Here is a 14,475-nt window from a genome sequence, read left to right on the forward strand (position 1 = left end):
ATACCCCGCCCATCTGGCCGGGTTCCCCCAGCCACTCTGGGCAGCTTCCAACAAAACATTAAAATACAGAAATCAAACATTAAAAGCTTCCCTAAACAGGGCTGCCTTGAGATGCCTTCTAAAGGTCTGGTAATTGTTCTCTTTTTGTTGTTGTTCTCGCTTACACTACACTCCTTCAACCAGCCTGCTGACCTTAGGAGATTGGGATCTCTAAGGTTAGCAAGATTCAACAATCACTGCAATCAGCTCTTGTATGTGGAATGGGGAGATGCAAGATTGTCCTTTGCCTCAGGCGGCAAACAGTATTGGGCTGCCCTGCAGCTGACCACCATTTGATTCAGTGGCTTAATTCTAACTGTGGAGTGATAATGGAGATATCTCAAATGTGATGCAGGATTGTACTAACTGCTTTAAACCAGAGCTTTCTAGTAGATAGAAGATATGTCAGGATTACTGAATGAGGTTTGCCTGAGCAAAGACAGCATCTACGAAAAGGACACTCCCTGATTGTGTGCGGTGCCTGGGGTGGGTGGAACAAGTTTTTCCTCTTGTCCATGTTGCAATATGGGTGGAGAGAGCACAAATGACAAGGCGGAAGGGACTGAGGTTCCACAGGTCAAAAGAACATTGTTGAAGAGGCAAGGCTGCTTTTCTGTCTTCCCTACCAGGTAAGGTTGCTTTCTTTAACCAGCTTTCCTTTTCCCCCATTAAGAAAATTTAATTTGATTCTCGTTCTGTGCTTATAGAAGACACTGTATTTTGAATGTGCACTTTGGAGGAGTCTATTGATTTTAGGCTGTTTGCATTACATATCACTTACTGAACTAAGGTTTGGGACATTTTGCCTTGTGGCATAGGTTCTTCACCATTTAGGGGGAGAAAGATGCTGTCTCAGGTGTGGATTAAGACTTCACCCAGAGACAAATCTACAGCAGGAGTAAAAGTTAGGGCTTGCCAGATTTACATAGGAAAATAAGCATATGCAGGATGGTGAAATTTGCATTGACTTTATGTGCCTGAGTTCCTCTATAGTGGTTTGGCTGGTTTATTCGGCCTTAGCTGGGGAACTGGGATGAACTAAACTTTTCCTCTTTTGCTACACAAAATTAGCCAATTTGCTTACCCAATGCTGGCTAATCTGTCCGTGTATGTTATATCGTGGTGGAGGTGAGTGAGGCTAAACAGGGCCGGCCCTACGGCCAGGCTGGGTAGCGCAGGGCACCACGGCGCTGGCCCGCCAGGGAGGCGCCACGAGCTGCGCCTGCCTGCCCCCTGGCCGGTCTGCCGCGCAGCTGCGCCCACAGCAGCCGTGCTGTGCCTGCCCGCCGCGCAGCGCCTGTGGCAGCCGCGCTGCGCCCGCCCGCCCACTGCGATGGGAAACAGGGCAGGAGGCGCCGGAGGGATCCGTCGTACCACGGTGCCAGGGGCGCTTAAGACGGCCCTGAGGCCAAATCACAACAGGCAAAACCAGATTCTTTTGTATGTGCTAGGATATATACTCTCTCAGGGCAAGTGTCCTGAAGACAATTTAAATCAGGGTGTTTGGAGCAACCCCCATGCCAGAAATATTTTGTATCCCATGTAAAAATCCCCTTTCCTCCAATAACCTTTTCACAGTCTTTTTCTCCTACCCCTTCCAAATCCTTACCAGTCCCCTTGATATACAGGGAATGTGGATTGTGTGGTCTTAGGAAACAGGTTTAAATACTAATACATCTACATTTCCTCCTGGCAAGAGCTGCTTCACGACTGAAGAATGTCTTCCATTTTAAAAGGTGGGTCACTTTTGCTTTCCATCTATACTGAGAATACTTCTGTTAACAAAGAAGTTACATGAGGCTGGGTGAGGCAGTTGCCTCAGGTGGCACCTCTCAAGGACCATTACCCTATTCTGTTGCCCAGCTTTGCCGTTGGTCTTCCCAGCCTCTAGGGCAGGCATCCCCAAACTTCGGCCCTCCAGATGTTTTGGACTAAAATTCCCATCTTCCCAGACCACAGGTCCTGTTAGCTAGGGATCATGGGAGTTGTAGGCCAAAACATCTGGAGGGCCGCAGTTTGGGGGTGCCTGCTCTAGGGGCAGAGACGGTCTAGTGGCAAAGCTACGCGGAATGCCTCCCCTCCTACTGAGTCAGCGAGGAGGGTTCCACCACCTGGTAGTGTGGTGGGGCTTTGCACTGGCTTCACCTGAAAGGAGATGTCTTGGCTGGTGAGAGGGAGGGGATCTGGAATGGATTTCCCCCACCGCCTAGCAGCGGAGACTTCTTACCAAGCTTGTTCCCCCATCATGTGGGCAGCAGCAGGATGTTTCACCTCAACAGTTAGAATCCCTTGTGCTGCCCTGAGAAGTTAACATACCGGTAATAAAACATCTCTCATATCACCATCACCTATTTCCACTTGTGCAGCATTCTGCAGGTCCAATTGCTATGTTCTACACACCCACTGTCAGAGTCTGTTGCTGTGAACCACAAGTGGGAAGTGCTTTCAGGCTGATTGGCCACTATGATGAGTCACTGCACTGGATGGGCCTTTGGCCTGATCCAGCAGGGCTTTCTTATATTCTTATGGACAAAAGGCTGATGTTTGGCATTCTGAAATACACCTGATCCCTGCATCTCAATAGAGCAGAAAGTGTCATGAACAGCAGTTACGATACTGAAGTCCTCAAATAAAAGGTAAAGGTGCCCCTGACCATCAGGTCCAGTCGTGTCTGACTCTGGGGTTGCGTGCTCATCTCGCTCTATAGGCTGAGGGAGCCGGCGTTTGTCCGCAGACAGCTTCCGGGTCATGTGGCCAGCATGACAAAGCTGCTTCTGGCGAACCAGAGCAGCCACGGAAATGCTGTTTACCTTCCCGCCGGAGCGGTCCCTATTTATCTACTTGCACTTTGACGTGCTTTCGAACTGCTAGGTGGGCAGGAGCTGGGACCGAGCAACAGGAGCTCACCCCATTGCAGGGATTCGAACCGCCGACCTTCTGATCAGCAAGCCCTAGGCTCAGTGGTTTAACCCAAAGCGCCACCTGGGTCCCTGAAGTCCTCAAATACTCAGTGCCATATCTGAGTTGCCCCTGTAGTTTCTAATCTTGGGAAATGAGCCTATAATGCCATTCATAAACTAAAGCAGGCTATTTTCTGGCAAGACTAATATGCCCAGCTGGTCTGTTCTTTGTTTCCTCTTGACTTCCTGAAGGCTCAAGGCTGACAGAGATAGCCATCTACTTGATTATAGATCCTCTGTGAAAAATCCAGACAGCAGAATTAGTCTCTTGTAAAATGTACAGCTAATTTCTTGCTTGTTTCCCGCCCCCCCCCCCCTTACTGGTACACTATCAAGGGTTAGCCAACATGGTGCCCACCAGATGCTGTGAACTCCAGTTCCCATCAGGCCCAGTCAGAATGGCCCACAGCCAGTGGTGATGGAAGGTGTTGTTCAGAACATCTGGAGGACGCTAGTAACTACACCTGGACTATCCACTAAAGCAAGGGTGGAAACTTGTTGCTCTCCAGATATTGTTGGAGTACCGCTCCCATCATCTCTGACCATTGGCCATACTGGCTGAAGCATCCAATAGCATATGGTGAGCTATAGGCTCCTTTTCTTTGTAATAAGCATGGATGACTAAGTTGTGGCATATGCAACGGTGGTTTGTGGCATTCCTAGACTGAAGGCTGAAGGGCCTTTGGTAAAGTGCCTATAGCAGAGAAGCAGACCTGCAAAGCCTATGGACTTGGCGAAAGCAAGGATAGCCACCATTGCAATAGTGTTTGGAAGTTTTCTTCGCTGGGGAACGCAGACGAAGGTGATGGATCTTTGACGGCACTTTGTAAATGTCACAGCATCCCTGCTTCCCGTTTCTCTGTTTTCTTTCATCTCATAACCATTAGTGTTTGGGAGAGACGAGAAGGAAAAGGAAAAGGAAAAGGAAAAAAGCAAGAAAGAGGGTGAGAAGAAAGACAAGAAAAAGAAAAAGGAGAAAAAGGTAAGAAAAGGGATGCTGAATTAGAGGTGGCTTTTCTTACAGCTGGCAGGCATGTCTCCACCCAATGCACATTTACTTGCTTGGTTCCCTTCAACTGAAGTCCCTCAACTGAAGTTGTCATCTGTTCATGAGTTGTCATCTGCGAATGTCTCAAAGGCACACACCTCAGCTTAACTCTGAAATTTGATGTAAGCTGGTTTCAGGGAAAACACATCAAACTACAGAACAGGTACAGACTGTGGTGATTGTCAGGGTGCACATGGCTTCAAACATCAGTGGTGAGAGAGCACTGGAGTTGGAGTGAATGTCTCTTTCATTCGTTGAGACAGATGATTCCTCAGTTCAACATCCTGAAAGTCTTTGAGTAGTTTTCAAGTAAGTTTTACTTAGAGTAGACCCACTGAGAGTAATGGACCCAACTTAGTCATGTTCATTAATTTCAGTGGGTCTTAGTCATGTTCATTAATTTCAAGGGACCCAGGTGGCGCTGTGGTTAAACCACTGAGCCTAGGGCTTGCTGATCAGAAGGTCGGTGGTTTGAATCCCTGTGGCGGGGTGAGCTCCCGTTGCTTGGTCCCAGCTCCTGCCAACCTAGCAGTTCGAAAGCACGTCAAAATGCAAGTAGATAATGCAGTAAACACATTCCAATTTTATGAAGTAGCATGGAAATCTTTAATAGCTCATTCACTGTCTGTGCCATATGAAATCATCACATCGGAGCTACTGCAAGCTCATTTGTTCTGCTCAGATGGCAGAACTATTTATCACTTTGCGGCAGCAGCTGCTCCTGTAAAGCTGCATTGATCCAACTAATTGCATGATGTTGCAGTTTGTGAGAATTTGTCCTACAATGGGAGTTCAAATTATAGGTGATGTCAGTGGCTACAAAGGACTGACCACATTCTACCAACATCCTCCATGAGGAATACATTTACGCAGATCAGGAAATTCATTTATTTGTGCAACACTTCAAAAAGATATATGCAGTAGTTGCTTCAAATTTATATTCTCTGTGCCAGTGTGAGTCTAGCTGGCAAGAAGAAAGAGGAATGTGAAGGGTAGTGATAGTTTGGAATAAAGGCCTATGACTGGAGGCTATGAAAGAAGGCTTAAAATTCAGAATCTTTTACAGACACTGGCTCAGATTGTGCATCTTGGTAAACCACTGTTGAGAAGAAGTGTTTATCTAACTGTGAGGCTCCCACACAGTGGGTCTGCAAGACATGACATGCCACAATCACTATTTGGCTATGATTCACCGCTTGTTTTCTTAAGACCTTTGAAAGCAATGCAGTAGTTGGCTGTTTCCTCCCTGCTCTGTATGCGAGTCAACCTGGGCCCAGCTTGGATAACTAAAGGGGAATTTTTAATCAGGAAAATGCCTACATAACTCAGCATTTAAAAGGGAGATAGAAAGACGCTGTTGTGAAATGTAGGGAAAAAACAGCTGGATGGGTGTGTAGCATCTTTAAAAGGGCACATGATGAGTGAGCTTTTAAGCTAGAATGAAAGTGCAGCGATCCCCCCCCCTTTAGAATCCACTTTCATGTTCCCACATCATAGCATAGAAGTCCAAGACTGGCACAAAGTGCATCAACATGCATTGAAGTCAAGATGCTAATTCGGCCCCAGGTGCCTTCTTTCAGTTACCTGCTCATCCTGCAAGATGCAGTAGGCTTTGTTCATTTCTGTACGCTTTGGCAAATGTCGAGGATTCAAAATCTCAGAAGATTCCCATCCATTTATCTGCCACATTAAAAAAAAACATTCCCCAAATTTGCCGTATGTCTTGTGATGGTAGCGATGGATGGATCTGTCAATTTAGGTTCTCTGGTCTCTCATTTTCCCCATTTTGACTGCATCCACCCAATCCATGACACTGTATAGCTTTCGGCATAGGCTGAAAATACTTCTCTTTACCCTGACCTCTGACAGCGGAGGAATGTTGTTTTTATGACCTGCCTGAAAAGCATTAATTTCTGTATGGCTGTTTGGGGTTGGTGGTTTTTAAATGGTTGCTTTTGTTTATATTATTGTTGTTGTTGTTGTTGATGATGATGATGATGATGATGTGACCTTACAGAGAAGGGTGGGTAAGAAATTGAAGAAACAAATATACCGACTAGCTGTAGCTCTCCATGAGTTCCCAGCCTTTCTAGAGATACTAGGATTGAATCTGATACCTTCTATATATAAAGCTGGGTGTCCCCCCCCTAAGTAATGGGGGTGGTTGTGTCTCAGAGGCAGAGCAGAAGCTTTGTATGCCAAAGGTTGCCGATCCGATCCCTGGCATGTCCAGGGTAGGGCTGGGAGAGACCCCTGTCTCAAACTTTGAAGAGCTGCTGCAAGTCAGGGTAGATGATGCAAGCCAGGTGGACCAATGGTATGTTCCCGTGACTGCCATGTTCTGTGTTCTGTACCACCACTAGACTAATTGCTTGGTTTTTGCTCCCTAGCATGATGGGAAAGATGATGGCGGCAGCAGCAGCAGCTCAGACAGCGATTCTGAAAAGGTAATTAGATGCTTGGTAGACTGAATGGGAAGGGGTTCAGCTGCTGGCAGGTAGGTAGGGATGCTGATTTTTATTTTTATTATTTGGTCCCATATTATTTTAGTGGTCAACACTTTCCGCTCCACCTTTTATCCAAGCTAAAGAGCGACTTTCTAAATGTTTGCCTTTCAGTAGGCCTGCTAGAAAGCTAGTTGACAATCCTGTCTGTATTCACTGCCAATGTACTAGCAGCAGACACTGTCTAGTCAAGGCGTCCCCAAACTGCGGCCCTCCAGATGTTTTGGCCTACAACTCCCATGATCCCTAGCTAAGAGGACCAGTGGTCAAGGAAGATGGGAATTGTAGTCTAAAACATCTGGAGGGCCGAAGTTTGGGGATGCCTGGTCTAGTCCTTCACAGAGGTGGTAAACCTTTGTCTGGGCTGTACCACTTCAGACTTCAATTGGGGACTTGCATGTTGCAAGGCACTCCATGGTATCAACAACCATCCATCTCCTTGACATGCCAGTTTATGATGTGGGGGTTTCATTGTACAGTGGTACCTTGGTTTACGAACTTAATCCGTTCCTGAAGTCCGTTCTTAAACAAAAGCTGTTCTTAAACCGAGGCGTGCTTTCCCTAATGAGGCCTCCCGCCACCGGTGCCCTTCCACTGTTCGGCTTCCGTTTGTAGTTCACAAACTGGAACACTACTTCTGGTTTTGCAGAGTTCGTAAACAGGGCTGTTTGTAAACCGAGGTACCACTGTATGGAGAATCATACAATCACATAACACCCCCATCCACACCCAATGGCAGTCCTAAGTGGTACAAACCAAGGTTTTAATACCCCTGTGAGAAGTATTGGAATATTTATATCCCACCTTAAGACTGGATGACCGTTAAGGCAACTTACAGTAGACTGCAATAACATATGGACATTTACAAGCCTGAAACCCACACCACACTTTTAAGTCCTGTTGCCAATGGATGGTCAGTCGGCAGATGATTCCTTTGAAGTCCCAGTGCAATTGGCGGCTGAAGTTGAATGTTCTTTTTTTTTTTTTTAGCAGGGAAGGGGGTAAGCAGCTTCCTATAATTGCTCCTTCTTTGGCTGGTGGATGGGCCAGACTGCCCTTCTTTTTGCTATCATCACCCTGTATTTGCATGCTTTGGGCATAAACAGTGAGAAACTGTATGGTCTTAGGTGCAAAAGCACTTGTGTCTCTGAAGAAAAGAGAAGCAATGGCAGCGAGGATGAAAACTGTCCCTGATAAAAGATATCCCTGCTTGAACAGACAGAAGCTGCTGCTTTTTGGAATGTGGTTATCATAATGAAAGGCGAAAGAGGGTTGGGGGATTGTGAAATGATCCTTGGCTCCAAATTACATTCTCTCTTCTTGTATGCCGCAGGCTCGCAGTGGTGACAAGAAGAAAAAGAAGGAAAAGGATTAAATTTGGGGCAGCCAACAACTAGCAGAGGACATGAGCCGAGTTGCCTAAGAATGTCTTCAGGGCATTCGGAAAGGAAGGAAGAAGTGTCTGGGTTTAATGCATGTAAAACAAAGTGTATTTGTTTTGTTTTCCATTAAAACATAATACTATCAAGCCTTAGTGAAAGGTGATAATAATGAAATACCATTGTGGTAGGATTCACATTGTGGAATACCCTGTTGCAGGAAGGATGGTGTAATCAGCTCTATAAAAGTCACCAGCCACTATGGATGTGGAATCTCTGTATACCAACATCCCACACAATGGTTTACAAGCCATAAGGAACACAATTTCAGAAAAAATCACAGCAGACTTTGCTACCAAGCTCTGCCATTTTGTCCTTACCCGCAACCACTTCAAATTTGGTGATCACCTGTTCCTCCAGATCAGCGGCACAGCAATGGGCACCCGCATGGCCCCACAGTATGCCAACATCTTCATGGCAGATTTAGAACAACATTTCCTAAACTCCTACCCACTCAAACCTCTCTTGTACTGTGATACATTGACAATATTTTTATTATCTGGACACATGGTCAACAGACCCCGGACACCTTCCACCAGACATTCAATGAATTTCACCCCACCATCAACCTAACAATGAACCAATCTATGCAAGAAATACATTTTTTGGACACTACTATAAAAATACAGGATGGGCGTATAGACACCACCTTATACTGTAAACCAACTGACTGACAAACATATCTACATGCTTCTAGCTACCATCCCAAACATACCAAACAATCCATTGTATATAGCCAGGCCCTACGTTACAGCTGCATCTGTTCCAACTCTACAGACAGAGACTCTCACCTAAGAGATCTACAGCAAACCTTTTTAGAACTAAAATATCCACCTGATGAAGTTAAACAACAGATCAACAGAGCCAGACTGATACCCAGAGAGAACTTGCTGCAAGACAGATTCCCCCCTCCAAAATAACAGAACACCACTAGTAATCACATACAGCTCCCAAGTTAAAACAGTCCAATGCATCATCAGAGATCTACAACCTCTCCTAGACAATGACAGCTCTCTTTCTCAAACTCTGGGAGGAAGACCTTTCATTTCCTACAGACAGCCACCCAATCTTAAACAACTCTTCTCCCACAATAATACAACCACCAGACTTAACATGGACACTGGTACCAGAGCCTGCAATAAACCCAGATGCCAACTTTGCTGCCACATACACCCAGACAACACCATTACTGGCCCCAACAACATCCAACATACCATCTCAGGACTATTTAATTGCTCATCTTCTAACATTGTGTATGCCATCAAATGCCAACAGTGCCCTTCAGCTCTCTATATTGGACAAACAGGCCAAACCCTACGCCAAAGGTTAAATGGACATAAATCTGACATCAGGAACCACAAGACAGTGAAACCAGTAGGGGAACACTTCAGTCTCCCATGACATTCTGTACAAGATCTCAAAGTAGCTGTCTTATTACAAAAGAATTTCAGAAATAGACTAGAAAGCATGGGTGTAGGCAGGGGGGCAGGAGGGGGCAACTGCCCCCCTAGAAGCAAAGGCTGAGGGGCGCAGTGTGGCAGCCCCAGGCTCCCGCTCCCGGCGCGAAGCTCCAGAGTCGCGCAGGGAACGCGAGCCTGTGGCTGCGTCCTCCGCGCCTCCCAGGTCTTCGGAGGAGGCAGCCCCAGGCTCGCGTTCCCTGCGTGACTCTGGAGCTTCGCGCCGGGAGCGGGAGCCTGGGGCCGCCTCCTCCGAAGACCTGGGAGGCGCAGGCCACGTGGCCCCGCCCACATTTCCACTGTGGCCCCTCCCCTCCCACCCCTTGCCCCCGCCCCTTGCCCCCCCAATTTTGATCCTGGCTACGCCCCTGCTAGAAAGAGAAGTTGCTGAAACTTAAAACCATGGAGAGACCTGGTCCGAATAGAGACATTGGATTCTTATCTCATTATACATGATAAAGCTATTTTTAGCCATCTCACCCCTTGCTTTTTCCTGCAAGACCAATTGCAGTCGTTAACAGTCGTCAACAGGTTTACCACACCTATCAGCCAATCACCCATTCCCACCACCCTTCTGAGTAATACCCCTCCCCGCCCTCTCACTATATATAAGGGTCTGGTGACTTCTGTTTCAGTGCATCTGAAGAAGTGTGCATGCACACGAAAGCTCATACCAATGACAAACTTAGTTGGTCTCTAAGGTGCTACTGGAAGGATTTTTTTATTCTATAAAAGTGAAGTAGCAGTGCCACCAGCTGGTGGTACAAAACTGCTGCATCTATACTCTAAATCTTATCTAACGGATGCTTTGTCAAGCCTTTTTCAGCATGACTCCACAGTGCCCAATGGAAAACAAAAATGCATTAAACATGCAGGCTAGGCTTCTGGGACTGGTTAAGTAATTACGGAACATGGTCCAATCGTGCAATGGGACTTTCCCACCCACCCCACGTCTCCCACCCCAGAGTCCTTAAATCTGCTCTGGCAGGTTGGGGGGGGGGAACCCCAGAACAGAGGACAAGAGAGGACACAGATTTTGCATATGCTAATGGTTATCTGCACATGTAGAAACAATTACTGGATCCCAGGCAAGGTTTTCTTTATATTTGTATTCTTATCTTGAAACCCAATTAGAGAAAATGTTGTTTTTTAAGTCATGTGGGTTGACAGTAGAAAGACAATTTGGAGAGAAGCTCTTTGTGCTTTTAGGCGTAGATTCATTTATCATATTTATATCCTGCCCTTTTTCCTGCAATGGGATTGGATTGAGCTAGATGACCTTCAAGTCCCTTGCAACTTAATGGCTCTATGGCTCTGGGGTCTGGACAGCAGAACTATTCAAGTCAGGGGTAGCCAATGATGTTGGACTCTCATCAGCCCCAGCCAGCAAGATCATGGATGATGGGAGTTGGAGTCCAGCAACCTCAGGAGGTCACCATACTGGCTAACCCCAGCTTAACCTACCAAAGGAGCCTGTTTTTTGCTACAGTGGTACCTCTGGTTAAGAACTTAATTCGTTCTGGAGGTCCGTTCTTAACCTGAAACTGTTCTTAACCTGCAGTACCGCTTGGGGCCTCCTGCTGCCGCCGCGCTGCTGGAGCCCGATTTCTGTTGTCATCCTGAAGCAAAGTTCTTCATCTGAAGGCAGCCCTGTTTAGGGAAGCTTTTAATCTTTAAGAAATTAGTGTGTTTTAATATTTCTGTTGGAAGCCGCCCAGAGTGGCTGAGGAAATCCAGCCAGATGGGCGGGGTATAAAAAATAAATTATTATTATTATTATTATTATTATTATTATTATTAACCTGAGGTACTATTTCTGGGTTAGAGGAGTTTTTAACCTGAAGCGTTTGTAACCTGAAGCGTTTGTAACCCGAGGTACCACTGTATTTAAATTGGCCAAGTGTAGGTGATTGGTTGCTGTATAACCTGGCTGTATAATATAACACCCTTTCCAGGGTTCTAGCCAACCAGCCAATCCCTTTACTAGGACTGAAAAACGCCCCCATGTATTTCATTACTCCCTTTGACACACAACCTTGCAGAAAATAATCAGTATATATAAACCAAATGCCTGTTATATAAGGCATCAAAGGGTGGAGCAGAGAAAGCAAGAGAGCCAGTAATGATTACTTAAGAGATATCTTGTTTACATGCATCCACTCATATTTATATAACCATGTCATCACACACAGGTTTCCTTTAGGAGTCCCTGAACAGAACATCTGAACAACAACCATAGCAGCATCTTACTTAATTATAAGAAATACTCAGGCGAGCTCATGCATAGAGGAATAATTACAGGGTCTCTGCATCAGGCACTGTCTGAAAAACAAAGTCCATATTGTTGGTTTGCGTCTATGCGTGCATGTCATGATGATCGAAAACTCTAAAAAAAACACACACATTTCAAATAACATCTGGGTAGCAATGTTGTGATTGTATTCTAATGGATTTCTGTTCCACTCAGAGGAATGTTATGGTAGGGCACCCTTATGGAAGGGAAGATATCTGTGGTTTTGGCATTTGGATAGCTATCATGTAGCTGCAGCTAGTTGTGAAATGGGATGATTAATAGTAGCAGCAACAGAAGCACATGGGCCTATTTGGTTTGCAGCAATCGTAATCAGTGTGTATAAAATTTGTCAGCTGGCCAGAAAGCTAAGTTCCCATGAGGAAGAAGAATCAGGGAGATTCTAGTGGCTGGCATCCTTGGGCATCCGAAAGCCCATGACCCTAGCAAGAGGGTCCAGCACTGATCGCCAGTAATTTTCTGTATGACATGGAGAGAGCCAGACAGATGATTTTTTTCCCTTCAAAATTAAATGCATCTATGCTTTGCTATTTCAAGGGATTGAAAAGGCACACGGTCAGAGGCAAGGGTTTGAACCAAAGGACAGAGAGAGGGAGAAAGAGGACCTCAAAGAAAGCGCATGGCTTCCTTCAAAGTATCTTGGGGAGTATAGTTTGTTATGAGTGCTGAGAATCGCATCTCTGTGAGGGGTGAACTACAATTCCCAGCATTCTTTGGGAGAAGTCATGTGCTTCAAATGGATGGTGTGAGTGTGACCAAAGCCACATGATGAGCCATAAAGAGCTGCACTACAAGCCAGGTCAACCTGACCTGACTGTCATATCTTTGCTGAATCGGTCGTCGCCTGCACTTGCACAATGCACATAATGATTAGAAACTATGGTGATGGTTTTCATGCCAGAAGCGAGTTCTCACAGCTCTAATGCTAAAAAGAAAAACAATCAAAATCCACTTCTGCTAGCAACAGAGATCTTGATTCCCCCCACCTTTTAATGGGCAACATTACCTGCAAGAATTCCTTTTCCAAAATCGATCAGATCTGTAGAAACATTTCTGTCTTGTGAAAAGGCTGCATGGTTCCCCCCATATTGGTGCATCAATTGCATTCTTTCCCAGAAAGGTTTCATTTTTCTACAATTGGAACCTGGCTTTTAAATGCACATGAAGGTACACGTTGGGGAAGGCCACAGGGTGAGTCACGGGTCTCTAGGCTTGACCAAAGTGCTTTGGAAGGACATAGAACTCCATAAACCTTTTGTTCTCCCCTTGCTGAGATAGTAGGCTTCGCTGTGACATAACTTGAAAGCTCCTGTTATGTAGCAACCTCCCAACGTGTGCAAAAGCTGGTGTTCAGACTCCCTGTGATTGCTGAATCATTAAAGCAAGTATGATTCACTCAGTGCCTTGAGTACATGACGGGGATGGTGGTGAGGAGAACCCCACAGATTACATATTTGTCCCAATTTAAGAGCTGGTTAGCATCTCTGTCTACATTGAGTTCTTCTAAATAGCAGTCCACCCACCTGCAGGCTTTGGAAAGATGAGGATTTTGCACAGATGATTGAGTCTCATCAACAATTCCCCACGATTCCCTCATGTTTTGGCTTGATGGAAGCCTGCTTCCACTCCCACAAGTGGCGAAACAGACAGGGCAAGGCTGATGTGTCATGTAATCCCAAGTATTTTATTCTAAGCCAGGACTGCATATGCTTACCTCTATTGAATTCAATGGGACTTCCTTCCAGGCATGGTGGATAAAAATCAGTGATTTAAAAAAAATAAATTGGATTTTTTAAAATTTAAATTGGATTTTTAAAATAAAATGCTTTTGGAGAAAAAAAATCTTTCTAAAGATAGTGTTCTGTTTAAGTTGCATCGTAGTCCAAAGGCAATGCATCAGGAAATAAGGATTTGTTTCAAGTTTTTCATGTGTGTTAAAACTCAGTCTAAGTCAGGCATAGGCAAACTCCGGCCCTCCAGGACCAGTGGTCAGGGATGATAGGAACTGTAGTCTCAAAACATCTGGAGGGCTGGAGTTTTCCTATGCCTGGTCTAAGTTTTCTTTTTAAAAAATTGTTTAACCACATCAGTTAACAAACATGGATACATATGCTATAATGCTATTCTTTTAGTTATATAAATTGTTTAATTGTTATTAAGGAAATGATTATTTTTCTCCTTCCAATAAAGTACAGCAGAAAAATTGTCCAAATATAAACAGTTAACTTATTAAACCTCACAATAATTTCATAATGATCTGTCTATGTATTTCTAATAGTATAACCAAATCAGTATTTTTTTATTTAAATCAAGTCTTACTGACTAGTAATTTAAATTGTGATTTAAATCAATTTGATTTAAATCAAATCCACCCTGCTTCCAGGTATGTGTCCCGCTGAGAACTGCAGCTTTAGTTTCATTTTGTTGCAAGAACTCTGGGACTTAAGATGCCATTGCAACAAGCAGACCAGAAGCATACAGACTCCTGTAAAGCGACATCAAAGCCGTTGATCTGTTATCAGATTCCAAGAGGTGCTTTACTTTCAACCAGACTCTTTCTCTCTCAATCTCTCCCCCCTCTTGGAGGTCACTTACACATCATCCCCCACCCACCCACCCAAGGACAGAAGAGGAGACAGACTTGCATAAAATCTGCATACAGTATTCTAATTTATATATAAAAATGCAAACTTTAGAATGAATTACGATAATTTAGA

The 14,475-nt window shown here is 45.0% G+C and overlaps 1 long non-coding RNA gene across 4 annotated transcripts; it reads left to right on the top strand.

The window, feature by feature from the left end:
* The first annotated feature begins 388 nt into the window (after positions 1–388).
* On the top strand, positions 389–8,077 carry LOC132591721 (uncharacterized). Of its 4 annotated transcripts, none has more exons than XR_009557135.1 (5): positions 389–668; positions 1,618–1,775; positions 3,887–3,981; positions 6,438–6,494; positions 7,885–8,077. It is a non-coding gene; the product is annotated as an uncharacterized LOC132591721 (long non-coding RNA). The 4 variants fall into 4 exon arrangements; XR_009557136.1 differs by having other exon boundaries at positions 414–668; positions 1,652–1,775; XR_009557137.1 differs by having other exon boundaries at positions 421–668; positions 1,668–1,775.
* Positions 8,078–14,475: the final 6,398 nt, after the last annotated feature.

This window comes from Zootoca vivipara, chromosome 2 (assembly GCF_963506605.1).
Source record: "Zootoca vivipara chromosome 2, rZooViv1.1, whole genome shotgun sequence".
Taxonomy (NCBI): Eukaryota; Metazoa; Chordata; class Lepidosauria; order Squamata; family Lacertidae; genus Zootoca; species Zootoca vivipara.